Consider the following 8,427-nt stretch of genomic DNA (forward strand, 5'->3'; position numbering starts at 1 on the left):
GTTAAATCCACTGCCTGCGGTAACCAACTTAATCCTATAGGCTACTCACACAACAAACCCAACAGAAAGGAAAAAAACATGGCTTCGATTATCCATCCAATGAAAACGCATAACCATTGTGAGCCATTGGACAATGCAATTGGACACTTGGTGACATGGTGCACGGCCCAATGAATCAAGTCTTTACTTCATATTCACGGTTTAAGCCCTTGGGTTCTAATGTGCCCAGAGTACATATCCAGAAAGATTCTCTTTCTTTGAGCTAAACACAAGTCAACAATACATTGTAAGCAGATTCTATTACCAGTCCCACACCATTTTGTGACGCATAATCACACAGTGATCCAATTAAGATTCCAAGTCATCGGACATGTCCAAGCCATACGCAGAGGAGGCAATAGAATTAGGAAGCTCAAAGAAAGGGAATCTTTCTGGATATATACTCTGGGCACATTGGAACCCAAAGGCTTAAACCATGAATATGAAGTACAGACTTGATTCATTGGGCCATGCATGGACATAATGGACATAATTCTAATAGGCAGGACAGGTAATAAGGAGCACAAGTTATATGCTAAAATGTGTTGTGTGACAAGACAGACACAGGAAAGGACATGATAACAGGTGTAGGGACCAACAAGGTGAGACAAGGGGTATCAGGATAGGGTCAAGTAGGTATGAATGTAGTAATGGGGCAGGCATAGAGAATTGTATGTGAATGTGAATTACAATAAATCACTAAGGAAAGGAATATGTGAGTGTGTGCCTAATGTAAACTAATATTGTACTGGCAAAATTATAGATGGAAAGGGAGAAGGGGAGGGGGGAGAGAGGAGGCTGTAATTGACTACAAGGGTATGAGTTATGAGTGATCATAGGGATAGTGTTACATAAGTGGAAATACCTATGGAGGACCGGATGTGTAAGCGCATACCTTATACAAACCTATAGAGTGCTGATGGGTGAGAGTGTGATGTTAGATATAAGACATCCTATAGTGAATAGTGAGCCGTAATCAAGTGCAACAGGGATATTTCACGTGACTATGGGAACCTGGAAGGTAAAGAAAGGGGAGAAAAAACTGTTAGACAAGGTAATCAGACATAATGTAACCAGTTGATCAGACATGATCACCTGGTTTGAGACCCCCTGCCTTACACTATATAGATATCATGTTCATTCCCCATCTATCTTGCTCAGGAGAGCATCTCCCTCCCCCGGCACCAAGAGCAGCTCATACTGAATTGTTACATTGACTAGTAACACTGCACACAGAAATGCACCTTAATATTCCACTGTTAACCCTTTCCTCCCAGCAGTAACACACAACTCCTCACCTTGATATCATGGTGATTTATGGTCAGAATGACTTCAATGCGATCAGTGATTTCTATTCTAGCTCTGCTCACATAGATTTTATATCCACACTCAACTATAGGCCGTTCTTCATATTTTGGGGGCTTTTAGTCAGATATACTAGTTTGTGCCTGTATAGTATTGGTGTAGATGGGAGTGTAGGGCATGGGTTACATGGCACTGTGGTGGAATACTGATGGGAGGTATTGGTGCTGTGTTTGATGCTTCTACTGGGTATTTTCCTACAAATACTGGAACAGCTCACTGCTTAGAATGATCCTTCCCAGCTCTATAATATATTATATATACCCCACAATGCAGGCTCACACACACATTTGTCTCAAGTGTGTTGTAGGGACACAGATACAGTCTTGGTCATGTGACTAAAGGCTACTTTACACACTGCGATATCGGTCCCGATATCGCTAGTGTGGGTACCCGCCCCCATCTGTTGCGCGACACGGGCAAATCGCTGCCCATGCCGCACAAACACCGACCAGACCCGTCACACATACTTACCTGCCCGGCGACGTCGCTGTGTCCGGCGAACCGCCTCCTTTCTAAGGGGGCGGTCCGTGCGGCGTCACAGCGACGTCACTGAGCGACCGCCCAATAGCAGCGGAGGGGCGGAGATGAGTGGCCGGAACATCCCGCCCACCTCCTTCCTTCCTCATAGCGGCTGGGAGGCAGGTAAGGAGAGGTTCCTAGTTTCTGCGGTGTCACACGGAGCGATGTGTGCTACCGCAGGAGTGACGAACTACATCGTTACTGCTGCAGTAACGATAATCGAGAATGGAGACCCATGTCACCGATGAGCGATTTTGCACGTTTTTGCAACGATGCAAAATCGCTCATCGGTATCACACGCAGCAACATCGCTAATGCGGCCGGATGTGCGTCACAAATTCCGTGACCCCAACGACTCCGCATTAGCGATGTCGCAGCGTGTAAAGCCCCCTTTAGTGGGAGTGGTGTACAGGGTCTTAGCAGTAAAGAGTATTCCATATTTCTGCCAGATACCCACAGAGATATTGAAATCTGAAAAAAGAGACTTCTGCTCATTGAAGGTAAGAACTGCTCACATAGCGTTCAACTCCACAGCAAACGAGTGCTCTAGCACTGGCATCTCAGCAGGGATATTCCCCTACTACACATGTGTGTCTAGGTCACTGTGACAGTTTACAGGACATAACTCAGGGCACCTAGACAGAAGGCAGAGGGACTACTTTCTATTTCTGGTGTAGAGCTTAGTACAATATATATATATTTATACTATTACATGGGACACATGTACCTTGTATTACCATTATTCGCTGTATATGAACCCCTTTTCTCCGGGCATTATTTGTCTATAGCATTTTTCACGAACCTGAGGCAACTGAGAACCCTTCAGTGAAGGAATTCCACTAACCCTCACAATACCTACCAGGGGCCTCCCTGCAGTAACTCAGGTAGTTGTACCCATTCTCTTTCCGCATTCTATGTGTTCTTCTTCTTTCTTCTTTTTTTTCTTTTTTCTTCTTTTTATTTCTATCATGTAGTTCAGGGGTTTATAGATATATGTCCTGCATCTCATATTTCCTTTAGTGGTGCTTCTTACCCATTCTCATATCATTTACCCTAGTATTTCATGATCCTGAGGCGACTGAGAACCCTTTAATAAAGGAATCCTTTTTCACCTGAATTGTCAAGTGATACTTACCAGTGACTATCACGTAATGTTACAGGTAGTTCCATTTTCTTCCTCTTCTTTCTCTCCTTTCTTCTTTGTCACACGGTCCATTGTGTTATAGCCCACGTGTCATGATAACACTTGTACCATCTTTTCATTTAGATTCCACCTACAATTATTTACCGATTCCAGTTCTGGAATAGGCTTTCATCATCTACTCACTAGAATTCTCAAGTTCATAAGGTACTGAGACATATACATGTTCACACCATTATAAAGAACAAAGTATAAACATTGAGGTTTTTCTCACACCCATGTTCCTGTGTTCTTTGATATGATATGTGTTCATTTCCTTCACTATATAGGATTGCAAGTTTTCCATTTGTACCTTAATGGCAATGACGCTATACAATTGAACACATATCATCCTGTTATCCATATAGGTGTGTATTTACCTGCTTGACTATTTTTGGTTGTTTGATCCAGAATGTTTCTCCAGATAGGTCATGTGGAAATTTTCTTTCCTCAGTACAAATGTTTTCACTATGGCTTTGGAAAATTTTTTTGTATGTGCATCATGGTCATTTGACCCATTGTACTCTCAAGTAGCAATATATTGTACTGTTATGTTGTACTATGTACTAATTACGTGTTTATATGGTTTTGTAACCCTTTATGATCTTAGATAACTTTATCCTTGATAAAGACCTAAAAACAAGTTTGAAACGTTGGATGAATTATCCTTTTGCACAAATAAAGAATTTTCAGCATTCTAAGAGTTCTTTTCTTACGTTATTGATCACTATAGTGTGCCAGAGCTATTTCTATTGAATTAACTCTTATTTTTTCTGAGCACCTGCTATATACACAGTGAGCCAGACATATTCAATTTTCATTCAGAAGGCAGAGGGAAGCCTTAGCAGCTGAGCCTATATCTTGGCTTGTGAGCATTAGAACAGGCCGGCGATTACAGGGTAACATGAAAAATGTCCAGCTTGCATTATGACTAGAACATGACAATATCCTTTTAAGTACTAACCTATGATGCGTTCCTAAGCAGTTGATGTTATATGTTCTACATTTCATTTTCTGCATACTTTACAAGTAGTAGAATTTGCTTTGATATAGGCAACTGGATTTTCACAATGAAAAGGCAAAGGATAACGCCCGAAAAAGACGCCATACATTATGTCAGTGCCATCACTGACAAACCTGGATTGACCATGAAATACATCAATCCCCTTAAAGGTGAGTTAAAACAAGTTTTAACTAAATTGCCTTAATATTGTCATGCATTAGAATGACTGTCTTAGGTAATGATAAATATTTTCTACAGGAAGAGGAGTGTTTGCTGAAACTGAAATCGAAAAAGGGAGTTTTGTTGCAGAATATCGAGGTGAGCTCACGTATGCACTTACGATGGTAGACAACTACTCGAGATTTATGGTTGTGGTACAAGTCAAAGATCTAATGGCCCATACTGCAGCGAAGGTCTTCCAAGCACACTTATGCAGACCTCATGGCTACTCAGAGAGAGTCCTCACAGATCAAGGCACTGCCTTTGAAGCGGAAATCTTCAAGGACTTCTGCAGCTTTTACCGATGCAGGAAGATGCGTACTACACCCTACCATGCTCAAACCAATGGTTATCAACCTGCTCAGGACTTTACCCCATATTCCAGATGTGGCCTTACAAGTGATTTATAGAGGGGTAACAATACGTTGGGATCATCGGATCTAATCTCCCTTTTTATACACCCTAAAATCTTGTTTGCGTTAGAATAAACAATAACATCATAAAGGTATAGCAGTACCGTTTCAAAGTTTCGGTGTCCCAAGCAGCATTCCATCAGCCTCTGGAAGGTTCCTGGCAAATTGCACAGCTCGAAGGGCATGCTTTTGAACTCGCAGAGACCCATCGGGGTGGCAAAGGCGGTCTTCTTCCGGTCTGCCTCAGCAACGGACACTTGCCAATAGTGACTAGTGAGATCAAGGGTAGAAAAATAATTTGCAGTTGTCAATGCAGCTAGCTATTCCTCAATACAGGGGAGTGGTGCTGTCCTTCTTCTTTAACAGGACCAACGGAGCTGCCCAGAGGCTACAACTGTCACGGATAACCCCAGCCTCCTTCATGTTGCTCAACATGTCCTTGGTACACTGGTAATGTGCAGGTAGATTTGGCTTATATCTCTCTTTGATGGGTGGGTGTGCACTTGTGGGGATGTAGTGTTTGACCCCTTTTATTTTTCAAAAGTCTAGCGGATGTTTGCTGAAGACTTGCTCGTATTCTTGCACTAGCCTGTAGACCCCCTTCTTGTGATGTGAAGGTGTGGAGTCAGTGCCTACGTGTAATTCCTTACACCACTCCTCTGGCTGACTTGGTGAGCTGTCACTGAATGGGTGGGCTGAAGCAATGGTGGATGCTGCTGTTTGGATAGCATGTGTATCTACTGAGAACAGCTTATCAATGGTGGCAAATCGGAGCAGCTTAATCTTTTGCTCTCCGCAGTTCAACACTCTCATGGGCACTCTTCCCTTCCATATTAATGAATAAAACTATGATGTAAATAGCATATAGATACCCCACAAATGCAGATAAAAGTAGGTTATGGGAAAAGGGGGAAGAGAGAAACAGGAAAATAGTGGAATAAAGTATAACTTCCAGGTGGGAGAGGAAATGGCAGCACAGCCAGTGGAGGTGAAGCAAGGGGAGCCTGCAACTAAAGAGTTGAGAGCGTTATCACATGGTGACTGAGCCTGATTGTAACGGGAGCATAGAGGTGCCGATCCTGTCTTACCTGCGTTGGTGTAGAAGTGGGTGTCCTGTGGTGGAGTCAGCTATGTGCAGTGGTGGCCGTGGGTTCTTTTATGTGCGACCGTAGTAATAGCTGTGCCCACTTCCTGTATGGGAGTGGAATGCAGTGAGGCTAATGGAACGCACGCCTGCGCATTTGTGTTTAACGTCGCGCATGTGCAGAACGGAGAAAAGGCTGCGCTCACTTCCTAATGAAAGGGAGTGAGACGCAGCTGGGAAGGGAAGGGAAAAGATTAGGGTTTGGGGATGATGAAAGGGCTTTCTACGGGCAAGGATGGCAAAGGGTGGCAGTGACGGAAAGTCAGGCAGATGGTCCTGTCCTGTCCTGTCCGTCCGTCTTTTTGTATCATGAATTGGAAAGACTGCAAGGGGGAGGGGAGGTGCTTGTGCCCAAAAGGAGGAGTTATTCAGATTCATTGCAGTGGGCGGCGGCTGCAAAAAGTACCATTCTCCTTGTTTTTGCTCTGCAAAACAGCCTTTTCAAGGGTTTGGCTTGGGTGACAAAATGTCTTCTGTAGGCGTGGGTTTGTCTCCCTCTCCCTAAGATGTGTCCGGTATAGGCCAGGGTGCCACTCAAGGCCGTAACCAATTCGGGTTATAGCTTCTCGGCCTTTTGGCTAAGATCAAGTGTAGTTTCGGAGGACGCTACCTTGGTCGGTACTGGAAGGTGCCTGGGATTGCACGTCTGCCGGCCTTGAGGGAGTGTGTGCGCCTTCTGGTGACACATAGCCCTCTTGTGCCTGGACGGTTCCCAGGCAACGGGAGGCGATCACCTTTGTTATTTTGAAGTCCTACTGATAAACAGAAAAAAAAAAAATTAAATCTGTTCTTATCAGTTTAATATCTGATACGTCCCCTCTCTAGGGACCATATATTAAATGGATTTTTAGAACAAGGAGATGGAAAAAATCTTGCTCTGTCCACTCCACGCATTGACCTGGTATTGCAGTACCTCCAGGACCGGTGCACCCCTTCTTAACCGAGTTTCCAAAAGCAGAACTCAATTCACCTGATTCAAATGAGCCTCATTAGTGAATTGAAAGAAAGCAAAAACTTTATATGCACCTCAATTTGGCCAATTCACTTTTCACACTTTCACCCTTTTTTTTTATCTTTCACACCTTTTACTTGCTTTATTGATGCAAAAGCTGTGCCAAATAGCAAACTCATCTCCACTCAACTTGACCAACTCTGCTATGTCCCGTGCAGTATCTTATTCTCAGTCTTATCTAGATCATTTGCAATTGAATAGAATAGATCCCTTTTGGACACATTGGATTCAGCTGCTGCAGTGACTGCAGGTGTTAGAAGATGCAGACTTGGCATCAGGTGCTGTCTATCAGATTCCACTCCAATTAAAGCTTCCATTGTTTTTCGGTGTTTTCTTTGAGCAATGATGATGTCTTTAGTGATCTGTTGGCTCCCTCTCCTGGAGGAAGAGTTTGCTTGCTCTTGGACTTTCAAAAAGAGAGGTCATGATAGACATTTAGCTTCTGAGCCCAATTGGGGACAGTCATGGGTGATGAATGTTTTGCAACCTGCTGCGAAGCCTGATACCGCAATATAAGGAACGTCAAATACTAAGAATGGGCGGCCTATGAAAGAATTAGTACTTTCATTAAGCATACTTAAACGGCTAATTGGGAATAGACAAACTGTAAAAAGCCCTCTGAGAAAGCCCCTCTCTATCCTTTGTCAGTAAGCTTTTCTGTAGTCTGCCTGTTGATGTATTTTCCGTTTGAACAGTGCACAACATGAAGTGACGGAACACTGGCTTGTCACAATGTCCCCCGCTGACATCACAATAGCGCTGCTGCCTAGAAAGCCAGCTGCGCAGCAGAAGTTGCTCTTTGGGTGGGATGGTGGGCTAATGTATCTATTCCTGCTTGGTGAGAGTTTGACATGATCTAGAGCAACGAGTTCCAGCGGCTAGCGGTTGATTATTGGCTGTAATGGGGCTTTCTGGCTGGTGCTAGCCTTTCTTCTTAGCACACAGGAACCACAATCCCTACACCATGCTTCGATGGATTCTCTCATCCCAGCCCAGTAAAACTACATATTTCACACAGTTATAGGCAGCCCATGGGCATTCACCTGGATTAAAACCCATAACAGCTCATAGACCAAACAATCAATCTACCACTGGACCAAAGACAGGAAGCTAAATCCACTGCCTGCGGTAACTAACTTAATCCTATAGGCTACTCACACAACAAACCCAAGAGAAAGGAAAAAAACATGGCTTCGATTATCCATCCAATGAAAACGCATAACCATTGTGAGCCATTGGACAATGCAATTGCACACATGGTGACATGGTGCACGGCCCAATGAATCAAGTCTGTACTTCATATTCACGGTTTAAGCCCTTGGGTTTTAATGTGTCCAGAGTACATATCCAGAAAGATTCCCTTTTTTTGTGCTAAGCACAAGTCAACAATACATTGTAAGCAGATTCTATTACCAGTCCCACACCATTTTGTGACGCATAATCACACAGTGGCCCAATTAAGATTCCAAGTCATCGAACATGTCCCAGCCATACGCAGAGGAGGCAATAGAATTAGGAAGCTCAAAGAAAGGG

At 43.6% G+C, this 8,427-nt stretch overlaps 1 pseudogene; it reads left to right on the forward strand.

Annotated features, from left to right (window-relative positions):
- The first annotated feature begins 6,611 nt into the window (after window positions 1-6,611).
- LOC142279082 (U2 spliceosomal RNA) lies at window positions 6,612-6,817 on the forward strand (annotated as a pseudogene).
- The last annotated feature ends 1,610 nt before the right edge of the window (window positions 6,818-8,427 follow it).

The sequence above is a fragment of the Anomaloglossus baeobatrachus genome, unplaced genomic scaffold (assembly GCF_048569485.1).
Source record: "Anomaloglossus baeobatrachus isolate aAnoBae1 unplaced genomic scaffold, aAnoBae1.hap1 Scaffold_423, whole genome shotgun sequence".
In the NCBI taxonomy this organism is placed as follows: domain Eukaryota; kingdom Metazoa; phylum Chordata; class Amphibia; order Anura; family Aromobatidae; genus Anomaloglossus; species Anomaloglossus baeobatrachus.